Source organism: Aedes albopictus, chromosome 1 (assembly GCF_035046485.1).
Source record: "Aedes albopictus strain Foshan chromosome 1, AalbF5, whole genome shotgun sequence".
Taxonomy (NCBI): domain Eukaryota; kingdom Metazoa; phylum Arthropoda; class Insecta; order Diptera; family Culicidae; genus Aedes; species Aedes albopictus.
In genome coordinates this window covers 200,446,156-200,460,959 of record NC_085136.1, presented here as the reverse complement: position 1 = coordinate 200,460,959, position 14,804 = coordinate 200,446,156, and the positions used below count along the sequence as shown (strand labels likewise).

The following is a 14,804-nucleotide window of genomic DNA, read 5'->3' as shown; positions in this document are numbered from 1 at the left end:
ACGACTTGTGGCCTTGCTCGAAGCACGCCTCTGGCGGGTCGTATATGCTGACCGTTGCTTTGTTAACTATCCTTACTGGGAACTTTACCATGGAGACATGGATGGATCATGGATCGGCACATACCAATGTACCAATTTGTTGTGCTGTCTCGTAGCCGTGTGTGCGACACGCAAAGAGTTTTGAGTCGCACCCTATCTCTGCGTGCTGGTCGTCGCCCACTCTTTAAGCGGTCTACAGTCCTCTGACGGACGCTTTTTGCACCCAGAGAGCTGCGCTTCGCTACTTGGTATTTCTCGTCGTGTATCAACTATCATGCTCGATCCAAGACCGTTTTGCCTTTTGCCTATGGCTCATGATGTCTGCATGGTTTCGTTCGTGAGCTTCCGACCAAGAAAAAGTTGTCCGTTTGGGTCGATTCATCGACCGCACTTCGCTCCTCTTCCAAACAGTCTCACTTCTTCTTGGTCAAAGTCACTGATTTACGAAGTTTCAACTGGTCCAGTTCAAGGCCTTTGCTGATATGGCTCCGCCCACTGCGCTGGTGTACCCGATAAGCTCATCGAATTACTCAGCGACTGTCAACATCTGTGGTAGTCCAGTCCCCTTGTGGTTCAGCGCGTGCAATGAAGTAGTCGTTGTCTTATATGGAAGCAGTGATGCCTTCCGGAGGTTGGCTGCAGCGAAGTGACTTTGTCTGAAGATTCTCCTACCATTGGTCTTTCCGATCAAAATGTGCACGCCATATCTTAGGCACTCTCATTCGTAAAATGGGCCCTCTATACCATTGGGTTTATCATTTATCAGCGCATAGATGTATTCTCAAAACACATACTGGTTTTCACCTTATAACTCGTTGTTCATGGTGTCGTATTTTGGCAATATTTCGTTAGATTTAAGTATTCATCTAGATAAGGGTGCAAGCGTGCAAGGATACTCTATCGAATGCAAGCTAACAAGAATGTACATTTTGTGAAAGGTAATTTTCCGGTAAATTAGCATCAATGTGCTTCATTGTTCTGCCACTCTCTACAACTATGTGGATGAAGGCGAACACCCGCTTGCTGACTGGCTGAGCCATATCCTTGGCGTCGTTTCCTCGGAGGCACTCATCTCACAGCCAATAAATTCCAGTTCATCTGGAGTCATATTTTTCAATATTTCAGCGCTAACATTTTTATTTCAGTTTCACGAGCTTCCATCGATTCGGCGAGGGTAGCAGGCGAAACGGAATGCAGTAGTGTCTGTTGTGGAAGGAGTAGTGTCGATGGTTTGGGGCTGCTGCAGACGACGACGATGGAGGTTGTTTTCGCTTCAACAGTCCGGATGAAGTCTTTGTTTCAACAACCAACATTTTTGCGCGACGGAAAGAATGGTACTGATGCAAGGAAAAAAAATCTGATTAATCCACCTCAAAGATATTATTTTATACTATACAATATAAAGATCTCGGAGGCTGTTTCGGCTTTAACTCATATCAGCAACACCTCAGCAATTTCCTATGTTTTTAAATCTTTCAAACTATCTTCGGTTTCATCTTATTTTGCCGCGACCTGCCTCCGAGATTTCTGGAGGAATTTTGGGGAAATTACTGTAACTGTTTAAAAATCTGTGGGCAAACCTTGGAGTATTTTCTGATTTCAGAACTAGATACTGGAAAATCAGGTGGAATTTTTTGAATTTTTTAGGAGGACTCTTCTAGGGCCAATATCTGCAGAGGTGGATTCCTCAAATGAACTTCTGTCATCCTCAATACAGTCAAATGGGCCGACACGAATTTCGTAAAAATCGTGTCCCGGCTGTTGAGCCAGGCTAGTTCCATAGCTCCTTCCAGGGCGATGTAGAACAGCAGGCAAGAGAGTTCTTTATATTGTCGTAGTCCTGGCGAGATTCGAGTTTTTCACACCACTTCGATCAGTCTAGTGAGCTCTGTGATTTTCCATAGCTCGGTGCGGTCGATACAGTCGTACTCTGCCTTCAAAGCGATGACCAGGTGCTGGGTTGGGGCGTGGTAGTCGCTGCAGTTTTGGAGGATTTGCACCACGGTGAAGGGTTGCTCTGTTGTCGAGCGACCGTCGACGACGCCGGCTCGATAAACTCCCTCCAACTCATCCACTTCAGTGAGCATCCTCACATCACATAGCATTTTTTGGCCGATTTTCACTCCTCGTAGCCTACCGTATGCGTGATAATGTTTGCACCATCGTCAAATAAAATTCCAGTTTGACTTGTGAAGACAATGCATTGGTTTTATTTGCAGGCATTTAAGCTATTACTCATATCCTAGTAGGCTGTGAATAAAAAGTGTTGATTTTCTTAGTTTTACACTTGCATAATGACTAAGTGGCAACCTAGCTCGTGATTTGTCCACGCGCAAATGTCGAAAAGTATCCGTGGTAGTGTCAAAGTCAAGATTAACAATTTTTGAATTTATTTTTTTATTTTGACATTGCATAATGGTGTAGACCAGTGATTCCCAAAGTGGGCGAAATCGCCCCCTTGGGGGCGAAAACGACATCGAAGGGGGAGAAAATTTTAAAATTAGAATTTGGGGGGCGAAAAATTCAACAAGGGGGCGATTTTCCGAAAACTATTTCAATCAGAATTATTTTGGGTATTTTTTTACAGTTTCGGTCTCTTTGTCAAGAGGAGTTTTTGTCATAGTCTGAAAGTTGGTCGAACAAATCAGCTCGATTGGAAAAGTTTCTATATCAATTTCGGATTTAACAGGCTTATTATACCTTACCAAACAATAGAATAAGTTCCCCTTGAACGGGTTGTAACTATTTTCAAAAAGATTCATTTTGAAGACCAAATCCCAACTCAAGTGCAGCTATTTCGGAGAATTTGATCATGTGCTTTTCTTGAGCCATCAGCCATTAAGTGAAAACAGATCTCTTTTAAAACAACAGTTTTCGTTTTTTTTTGAAAACACAGCAATACCTATATTTTTTAGTTGTGAATAATTTAAAATGCCAACTGTCAAATAACATCTGATTTAATATAATCAATCTACTTAATGCACTTAATACTCGAATACATGGTTGAAATTTTAACATTTATGTAGTACATTTGGTGTTACCTGGTATTTTAAAAAATGAAGTAATTACAGAAATTATACTCGTTGATTATCGCAAGTTTACAACAATATGATTTGATACATTCTTCATGTTTAAAGAAATACGAAACTTGTGTGTCTTTGATTTGTCTCAGGTGTAAATTGAAAACGCGTTTTTAAGCATTCATATATTCCAAGATATAGAGAAGCTCTGAAAGTATTTTGATTTTACCAGAGTGTTTCAATCGTATTTTGAGATTTTCTGATAGAATTTTAAACAAAGTTTGGGATTTTAATATTGTATTTAAGATTCTTATGCCTTTTCTTTCTTTGATTTTACAAATATCCCGTTATTCGAAGTTTATGTTCAAGATGACATTTTACGCCTACCTATTTAGTAAAATTGCTAAAATTTTCCAGTCTACTTGAAAGTTTTTTGTTTTATTATTTGGCATTTTAATTACGGAATTATCTAATTTACGGTGAAATTTCAATCTTCGTCGAACTTTTGGAGTTTCTTTGAGAAAATCAAGACGACTTATAGAGCTGAATCCTAAAACCCTACCATCTATTCTTCCTTCTTCGATATTTGGAAATAACTTTATTTAGTAGTTACATTTCCTTGAAATTCTAGCAAAAAATATGATTCTGAATGCTATTTATTCACGATTTTATATTATAAATTCAGGAGCCCTCTTCTTCCGATTTCAAGCTTTCAAGAACTGTCTTAAGATTATTTTTATGGTGATTATAAAAAATACAATAAATCGGAGAAAATTGGGTTGATTTTGGAACTCCATACATTTTGTATGTTATGAAAAATTGAAAAACTTTAAACCTAATTTACTTGAAAGTGGGTTTTTGTCACTTACATCCCTTTGCTTCTAACTCCCTTAATTTAAAGCTGAAAATTAAATGAAAATGTAATATTTTATTTGCGCACGTCAAAACATTAAGAAAATAAAAAAAAATACAGTGAAAAAAAGCAGGTTTTGCCCTAGTGGCTTACAAAATAGACAAAATTTGTAGATTTTAATGCAATTCCAAAATTTCGAATCGTATTTAAAAAAAAAGCAAGCTTAGGGGGGCGAAGATATTTTTCAACAGCTTCAAGGGGGCGATTGCTCCGACAAGTTTGGGAACCATTGGTGTAGACATTGGCACACAAACAAAAGTTATAATAACTATTGATTCTAGAATTTGGTACGGATCGATAGTTTTTCGGAAATCGAAAAAAACGTTCGGGCAAATTCAAGACTTTCTTATATGGCGCTACTCGTAGCTCCTGGATGCCATTGGTAATAATGTAAGTTTTTTTTCTATGGTCGAAGGATCATAAAGGCCACCGTAATTTTCCTTTTCGATATGCCATGCCGTTAAGTCGCTGATTTCGCGTTTCTTTGCCATTTTTCTGATTGAGCGCATATAATTCATCCAAATCTTATTTTTGGTGGCAGCGATAGCTTTCTTAATCCATGTTAACCTTGGACGACCAGTGGACACCTTCAGGAATAGTTGCCCTTGCTTTTTTTCGGTCTAAGACTGTTTTACGGTTCTCCTGAACACTCTTGAAACGTCTTTTTTAACATTTGCGCGTGGACAAGTCCCGACTACCGCTGCTACCCCTACATGGTGCAAATTTTAAACTTAAGAAATCGGATTTTTTTACCCGCAACCTACTGTGATATGAGTTAGAGCTTACGTACATGCAATAAAAACCGAGACATTGTGTGTACAGGTGATATGGGTACCTTATTTGTACGATGGTGCAAACATTATCACGCATACGGTATTTTCCTATAAACCCGATAAGTGGTTTGTAGCCATTTCAGGGACTCTCCCTCTCCCTAAAATGCTACGTCATTTATGGACGGTTCTTCAGGTGAAAGACGACGGAAAATGATCTGGGATAGCACTTGGTAGGTGATATTCAGAATTGTGATCGCTCGGAAGCTGTTACACTCCAACTTTATTGAAGATGGAACAAGAGACCTGTTCGTTGCACTCCTCCGGTAGATATTCGATCTTTTACTGAACATCAGCATATTATTATGTGCATTTTGAGTTCTCTGTTTGAGTTGCTTAGAAGTACATTTGCAAATTTTGGACACAACAGTTCTAACTACATGAAATTACAAGTCATTGCATACATTAACTGCCCCTCTTCGCATGTCAGTCCCGTGTTGGTTTTCAAAGCGCCTATCTTTTCTACTATAACTCCAATTATTTTCAAGAAAATGTATTTACTTCAAATTGTTTTAAATGACCTCGTGAGTGACAAAAATATGATTGGCATTACAAACGACATGGAACTGACATGCGAAGAGGGGCAGTTTAGGCAGTTTTAACAATATAGGTCACATACACCGACATGGAGACACCGATGGCGAATGATTACAGCACCAGCTGTTGTCATAAAAAGTCAATAATTGTATTTTGATGAATTTTACCGTGCAATGCGACATTTCTGGAATAAGATGTTAGGGGTGTGGAAGTTTATTGTTCCCAAATAATCGATTGATAAATAATCGATTTACAATATACACAAAAAAAAAATATTTCATTAGATGACATCTACGAATACATCCATAGAAGAATTTGGATGCTCCCTCATTGTAACGGCACCGAAATCGTTTAACATCAAAATTTTATTTTTTCACCTTCAAAATCAACTTACATGTTGTCCTGGTGGTTGATATTTTCCTTTGACAATGGCTCATTTTTGATGCCACGTAAACATACATAGGATTGATTATTAGGTAGTTTGATTTCTCCGTGTACATCACGCCAGGAAATGTTGAAGAAAACAGAATGAAATTTGTTCTAATTTGAGTAGTTGAAAAAAAAATCGATTATTGTTTAATCGATTATTTGAGAAAGATGGGCATCCCCACCATGCAATGACAGTTCGACAGAATAAACGTCATTCGGATAGCGCATGCATTTGGTGTGTAGTAGTACCTCTTCTGCCGCTTGGTGGTGACACATTCACTAAAAAGGAGTACCGTAAAACGGGGTATCATTGATCAGTGGGGTAACATTGATCGGCTTGACCGACCTCATGAAATGTTCAAACAAGCATTTTACATTGAATCTATTTCTGCTATCGAATGGTATATCGTAATCTGCTATTATTAAGCTATTAAATGACATGTAATTCTTAAAAATTGAAATTCATGAACATTGAAATAAATCGATTTTTCAATAGCTGTGTTTCGTAGCGCAATGAGATGCATTGTCAAACATTCATGTATGGCATGAATACTAAATACAATATGAGGTTCGAAATCACTATATTACTTCAATATGATATCCTAGAGTTGGATTTAATGAACGGAACTTTTATAAAAATGCTATTTTTCAATAAAATATACGATTTATTGAAAGTAGGCTATCAAATACTTAAGCCATTGCCTACCTTTAGGCGTTATTCGCGATTTGTAGGATTTAAATCCTAAAATAACTCAAAAAGTACATAACTTGTAAGAATTTGGACAACATATTCGAAATCAGCGACCCCGAATTTAGTAAGTAAGTGTATTTTCAACACAAACGAACATTGTTAACTTAGGTGATCAATGTTACCCCAAATCTACAAAATCAAAAATTAGATTGAAAAGCCTATTTAAACATGTTTAAAAGTTTCACAATACTTTTTCGAGTAGCTTAACACATACTCAGAGGGCCAGTACTTGTTTTAAAAATATAAAACATGTAACGTTTGCTTTAACAAGAGAATTATTCATGAAAGATCGAAAATTCTGATCAGTGTTACCCCGGATTACGGTAGCCAAAAACTCGTAACTATATAATTCATGTATTTTGGACAGGCTGACGACAACGTTGGAACAATCGCCCCCCAGCTTCCTTAGAAATAAATTGATTATTTTGCAAAGTTACCAATACGCTTATAATATGATTGTACATTACGTTCCTGCTGGCAAAAACTTTGACGAAAGCGTTTTAAGCTGAGAAAATCACAATTTCTGATCGCCTGTAAGAATTGCATTTTGGACACCGAATATATGTTTTGGACACCCTCAGGTACACTCATTGCACAATTATGGGTCACACACAGTTATTAGTCACTTTCCACTTTAATAGATAAATACAAATTAATTGCAAGCTTTTGTTAGCCATTATCAATTTTCGTTCATAAGTTGATTTGTCTTGTGTCACTATACGTATCGCACACGGGCTTATACGTCAAAACATACATTTTATCAATATTTTTTTGTTGGGGCAAAACCATCTGTCAAAGTAACGCTTCGATTTTGAATATCGGAAAGTGCGTGCGATGCTTTCGTAAGTTCTGTAAAAGCGAGCTTTAGTGATTTTTAAGTGCGAAATGGTATCGTCACCAGAACAAAGGTATAATTTACGTTCTAAATGTAGAAAATCATGTGATTGTAGCTAATTAAAGCTTATTTCAGGCAAAATTTAAGTGACTCATTATTGTGCCAAGGTAGGGGGATTAGGGGCATAATGGACACCCGGGGCGAAATGGACACCCCTGTTTTTGTCGAAACCGTTGACTTTTATGTAAAACTTTTAATGCATAAGTGTAAAGGAACAAGTCATGGTTCTATTTTTCAAAAGTATCATTTATATTCCTTCAAAATAATCAAAATATCATTGAAATTGAAGTATGTTTTTCATATGGAGGATTTCTTATAATTTCGGAGCAGCAGCAAATAAGGTATTACGCGTGTTTGAGTGTGTCCACCATAAAAACATGTATATGAAGATTTAGCAATGGACGAAGTATTTTAAATTTGATCAGAATTTACTTAAAATAGAAATTTCAATGTTGTAGTCGATTCGGGGCGAAATGAACACTGGCAATTATGAATGGATGTATGCGTGTTGCATACTGTTAGGCGTTTTAGAGAGTGTGGAAAAAATCAGTCCGATTATTTTATGCTAAAATTTATTTAATCAACTTTGATGTTATGTAAACTCGTCTAAGATGGAGTATTATATCTGTGGTATTGATCTCCGTAGGCAAATTTCTTAACTGGTCGATATTATCAAAGATACAACATAAAATATGGAGGGGTGTCCATTATGTCCCGATGGGTGTCCATTTCGCCCCGTACCTTTCCTGCCAGCCCCGAAAAACACACGGTTTACAATTCATTATTTCTTCGCAATAATGACATTCTACCTACTGTAAATGATTGAAATACGTAGGAAACAAGTTAAAGTTGTAAGCCAACTGATAATATGTTAAGTTTTTGTCTGTTATACAGGCCTAACATACTCATTTGCTTAGGGTGTCCATTATGCCCCTAATCCCCCTACACCGAAAATCACACAATTATGGGTCACTTTTTGTGCAGCATAATATTCAGCGTTCCGCGTACATAGGCATTGCATACTTTTAGGCGCTTATCGGTGGTTGTGTTGGGATTTTGTCCCAATTTTGAAAAATTGATTCCAAATCGTGACAACACGCTTCGTTAAGAGGTTTGAGACCAGTTTTAGATTCTAATATAGTTGATCTATCGAGAATGTGTGATCATTCATTGAAAAATTAGACAAAACATTATTGTCGAGCCGATTCTTCTTGAGTGACCCATAATAGGCAACAAATTGACCAATAATTGTTACACAGCCAATTTTGACCCATTATTGTGGTTTTCATTATTCACCAACATTTTAGTAATTTTCACCGCTTAAAGTGAATTTTACAAGCAGATTTTAATGTAAAACAATGAAAATGAGTTTCAATGAAAAGAATATAAAATAAAAATAATGAAAGTGTTATTTTTGTATGAAAAACAATTCATATTATGAAATGATTGTTCCTTGAGTGACCCATAATTGTGCAATGAGTGTACCGTAATCCGGGGTAACACTGATCAGAATTTTCGATCTTTCATGAATAATTCTCTTGTTAAAGCAAACGTTACATGTTTTATATTTTTAAAACAAGTACTGGCCCTCTGAGTATGTGTTAAGCTACTCGAAAAAGTATTGTGAAACTTTTAAACATGTTTAAATAGGCTTTTCAATCTAATTTTTGATTTTGTAGATTTGGGGGTAACATTGATCACCTAAGTTAACAATGTTCGTTTGTGTTGAAAATACACTTACTTACTAAATTCGGGGTCGCTGATTTCGAATATGTTGTCCAAATTCTTACAAGTTATGTACTTTTTGAGTTATTTTAGGATTTAAATCCTACAAATCGCGAATAACGCCTAAAGGTAGGCAATGGCTTAAGTATTTGATAGCCTACTTTCAATAAATCGTATATTTTATTGAAAAATAGCATTTTTATAAAAGTTCCGTTCATTAAATCCAACTCTAGGATATCATATTGAAGTAATATAGTGATTTCGAACCTCATATTGTATTTAGTATTCATGCCATACATGAATGTTTGACAATGCATCTCATTGCGCTACGAAACACAGCTATTGAAAAATCGATTTATTTCAATGTTCATGAATTTCAATTTTTAAGAATTACATGTCATTTAATAGCTTAATAATAGCAGATTACGATATACCATTCGATAGCAGAAATAGATTCAATATAAAATGCTTGTTTGAACATTTCATGAGGTCGGTCAAGCCGATCAATGTTACCCCACTGATCAATGATACCCCGTTTTACGGTACCGTGATTTCGGGTGAAATTGATCACTTTTCGCAGTTTTTTGCGTCTAATTTTTGAATGTTTGTCGATATGGTTAAATTCAATGCTTTAAAACAAGTACGATCATGGTTTTCATCAGTCAACGAGGTTGAAACTTTTACAGCAAATCATTTTATTATAATAAATATCATTTTAAATGAAAAATCAAAAATTTTACTTTCGGGGTGAAATTGATCAGTCAGTGAAATTCCTTTGTAAATGCTGAAAATTATTTTTCTATCTAAATTAACCACCCTAGAATGCGAAAAGCTGTGCAAAACTGTTACAAGTTTACTAAATTTTTAATTATTTGAGTTTAAAGTTTAATAAATCGAAAGAAAACGCCTAAAAGTATGCAATTTTCTCACTAATTATGTGTATCAATATGATACTTCCGAAAAAGTGCAATTTTATACATAAATTACAATATTTATAGATCTTTTGATGACGAAATCGGGTTTAGCGAACACTTGGCAGCTAGAAACATTCATTCGAATATTCATTACATGTGTGATACAACTACGGTAACAAAAGTTTGGAAGTGTCTATGAAGATCGCCTAACACGCAGTTTCGGAAAATATTGACTTTAATACCGAAATATGTAACTAATTGGCTGTAAAACATGTAAACTCATCATTCAATAACCCTTGAGCAAGGTGGTGGCCTTTTTCCACAAAATGTTCAAAGTTTAAAGCGTTATTTTTAACAAACAAAAATGGACCTCTCGTCGATCAATTTCACCCCACTGATCAATTTCACCCGAAATCACGGTATATATAATTTGGACAGGCACGGTGCTTCATTTACCGTTATAATAAAATAAAAATGACCATCAAAACCTTAAACGCCATTCTTTTTCTTTATCATTCCTACACCTCTGGACAAATTTTTAAAAAAATCGTTAGACGAAATTTTGAGTTACGCCCTTTTAAAGGGCCTAACCCCTAAAAAATCAGGGTTTCTATAGAAAAACATCATATTTCATAACGGAAGCATGCTTCTGCCAACAAAATTTGAAACGCCATTCTCTTTCTTTATCATTCATACACCTCTGGATAAATTTTTAAATTAATCGTTAGACGAAATTTTGAGTTATGCCCTTTTAAAGGGCCTAACCCCTACAAAATCAGGGTTTCTATAGAAAAATATCATATTTCATAACGGAAGCATGCTTCTGCCAACAAAATTTGAAACGCCATTCCCTTCCTTTATCATTCCTACACCTCTGGAAAAATTTTTGAAATAATCGTTAGGCGAAATTTTGAGTTATGCCCTTTTAAAGGGCCTAACCCCTAAAAAATCAGAGTTTCTATAGAAAAACATCATATTTCATAACGGAAGCATGCTTCTGCCAACAAAATTTGAAACGCCATTCTCTTTCTTTATCATTCCTACACCTCTGGATAAATTTTTAAAATAATCATTAGACGAAATTCTGAGTTACGCCCTTTTAAAGGGCCTAACCCCTTTAGAATCAGGGTTTCTATAAAAAATCATCATATTTCATAACAAAAGCATGCCTTGAAGTCCCAAGTAATAAAACGTATCATAAATAATGCTACAATTTGATACTATGCGCTTGTATTGGCTATTTGTATTGATGTTTGTATAAAAAATGGCCATTACGCTAATATAAGGGAAGTATTTTCAAACATGTAGGAAGCAATCATTTTTGTATCAATTGCCATTCATAGCGTGGGACGTAAGATTTTTGTATTGCTTTTTTATAGACAAAACAAGCAATGACATGCGCCTTTGTCATTCGTTAGTTTTATTGGTGAATGCCGTTTTCAATTAATAAACATACAAAAATAAGGATTGAGATGATCAATTGTAATGATAGTTCTATATGTAACTGCTAAACTACGTTACCGAAGAATAAACATGATTAAATGAAACTAAGTTTTATAATAAGTACTTATGACCTTCAAATGGGCGTAACTGGAGAATTTGATCGACATTTTTTTTGAAATTCAGTTTATAGGTGTGCAATAACTATATAAGTGAAAAAGTAAATGAACTGTCGTTTATGTTTTTCATTGTATATTGTTCTGGCTATAATAGTAAATGTAGCCAACAACGTCCGTATCCTACAGGTTAAAGAATACTTCCCTTATACTGGCGTTATGGCTAATTTTTATACAAAATGAAGTCAATATTAGTGCATAGTATCAAATTGTAGCATTGATTATAATACTTTTTTATTATTTGGGACTTTGAAGCATGCTTCTGTTATGTAATATGATGGTATTCTATAGAAACCCCTATTTTTTAAGGGGTAAGGCCCTTTAAAAGGGCGTAACTCAAAATTTCGTCTAACGATTATTTAAAAAAAAAAATCCAGAGGTGTAGGAATGATAAAGGAAGGGAAAGGCGTTTCAAATTTTGTTGGCAGAAGCATGCTTCCGTTATGAAATATGATATTTTTCTATAGAAACCCTGATTTTGTAGGGGTTAGGCCCTTTAAAAGGGCATAACTCAAAATTTCGTCTAACGATTAATTTAAAAATTTATCCAGAGGTGTAGGAATGATAAAGAAAGAGAATGGCGTTTCAAATTTTGTTGGCAGAAGCATGCTTCCGTTATGAAATATGATGTTTTTCTATAGAAACCCTGATTTTTTAGGGGTTAGGCCCTTTAAAAGGGCGTAACTCAAAATTTCGTCTAACGATTATTTCAAAAATTTGTCCAGAGGTGTAGGAATGATAAAGAAAAAGAATGGCGTTTAAGGTTTTGATGGTCATTTTTAGTTTATTATAACGGTAAATGAAGCACCGTGACAGGGCAATTATCTCAATGTTGAGCCATGAATACTGCTAAATCATGGAAGTAGCATAAATTAACAAATATTTTCTTACAAATAATCAAATTTCTCCGCTTAACAGGCATCTATTTTGATAACTATTACAGTTTTTGTTAAAATCGAGGAAATATCGCGACCCACAGAATACGCCTCCAAGTATGCAATCGCACAGCATCCCCATTTAGTTCGCAGGTGACCAAAATATATTAAGGAGAAACTTCAAAGAACACAAACATGGCTGCCACAATGGCCGACTTGGTCCCCTACTCGCGTTTTCAAGAGCACCAATCTTGAAAATTCGTAAACAAATGCGCTCGATTTGGAAAAGCTGCCTCTTTTTGCAAGTGAGCAAAGCCAAGATTAACAAGTGCGGCTTAGTTTGATGCTTCTTTCGTCAGATTTGTGCCTCCAAAGTTTGTATGCAAAATTACAAAGGAATTTCTTGATGTTTCACCTTAACAGTAGAAACAATGCAATGTATTTTGGACACCTCCTATTTTAAGCGTTCTAGATGAATGTTAAGAGATTGGCTGCCTAATGCATCTTTATTGAACATTTTCCATTGCAATAAAGCTTTTAAATTTCCTACAATTATTAATTCAACCATTTTGAGGTGAATATTGTATGTGACTATGAAGTGTATGTCGTCTTGCATACCTGTGCATTTGAGGGGTTTTAGTGAAATAATTTACATTTTCGATAATTTTGAAGTAAATTCTTAATTGTTAAGCGTATTTTCAACGTAAGTCATCAGAATAGGGTCTGTTTGATCCAACAATCGATATTGAGAATTATCTAATTTTATTAGCTCTCCGGAACAAGGCATACATCGCCGTGCATGTCCAAATTATATACATCTCTCTCTCTCTCTTCTTGGCGTAACGTCCTCACTGGGACAAAGCCTGCTTTTCAGCTTAGTGTTCAATGAGCACTTCCACAGTTTTTAACTGAGAGCTTCCTCTGCCAATGACCATTTTGCATGTGTATATCGTGTGGCAGGCACGAAGATACTCTATGCCCAAGGAAGTCAAGGAAATTTCCTTTACGAAAAGATCCTGGACCGACCGGGAATCGAACCCGTCACCCTCAGCATGGTCATGCTGAATACCCGTGCGTTTACCGCCTCGGCTATATGGGCCCATAAAATTATATACATGTCCAAATTATATTTTTTACCCTATTGTTATTTGGTTTAGACGTTTACCGATTGCCGTCCGAATTTTCAAAATTTATTCCGATTCATAAAAACACATTTCGTTAAGAGCTTCAAGACCATATTTAGATTCTACAATGATCGATCTACCGAGAATAAGCCAATAATTGCAAAAATAGCCATATCGTTGTTGTAGAGCAGCTTGTATGAAGGCGGTCTCCTTTGGCCAACCGACGTACCTCCCTGAGTTTCTGTATACATCCGGAATCGGACATCTAACTTGAACAACCAGTACATTCTATGAAACGGTAGTAATTTTTGGTTGTTCTGTCAAATAGTCATCAAAATCGGATAAAAATTGAAGAAAATATAGCAAAATGAACAACAATAAGGCTGGCACAAATTTCGATTTTCTCTTATGTCACCGCCCCCTCGGAAAATTTTAGTCGGAATTCGACTCTTTGAGGGGGGAAACAAATAAATTATGCAAGAAATTTAAAAAAAATAGGGTGAAATTAGAGTCGCCGAGAAAATTCCTTAACAAATCCGATAAGTTTGATGATTTTGCCTAATTGTTTGGGTAATTTTTCATCAAATACATTTATTATTTATCATCCCCCCCCCCTTGACGAGTCAATGAGCAAAGTGACAAAAGAAGAAAATGAGATTTGTTCTGGCCTAATTGAGTGCACAAATACGTCAGGACGTGAAGGTTAATTCCTCCTCCTGGGCTTTTTCAACGTTTAGATCTTCTATCTAAGGTAATCTTGACGTCGTGGCTTGTGCAGCGGTCGTTTTCGCGTTCGAACTGCGCGTAGAATGCGTCCCTGTCATCATTATTGGAGGATATTCTGAAGAAGTCTTGGTTGGAATTCCCAAAACAAATCTCATTGATTTTTTTAGAAGGAACCTCCATAAATTTTATTAACGGCGAACGTCTTAAAATCCCAGTTCATCAAGGCATTAGAACATCAAATGCATAAATCTCAAGAAGCAAGCTTCGAATAACAGTGTAATTTTTATTTTGCTTTTGCTCACTTTTCTTAAGCCTAAAATAAGAAGATCAAGGTCGCTGGTTTTGTTTTTCATAAGATTTGTGCGCCTAAAATCGTGAGTAGGTGCAAAAGTCAGCCATTGTGGCGGCCA

General features: G+C 36.0%; 1 protein-coding gene across 1 annotated transcript in view; it reads left to right on the top strand.

Moving 5' to 3' along the window:
- Positions 1-14,804, top strand: part of LOC109432158 (calexcitin-1) — a 173,219-nt gene that overhangs the window by 46,731 nt on the left and 111,684 nt on the right. The gene's annotated exons all lie outside the window — the stretch shown is intronic.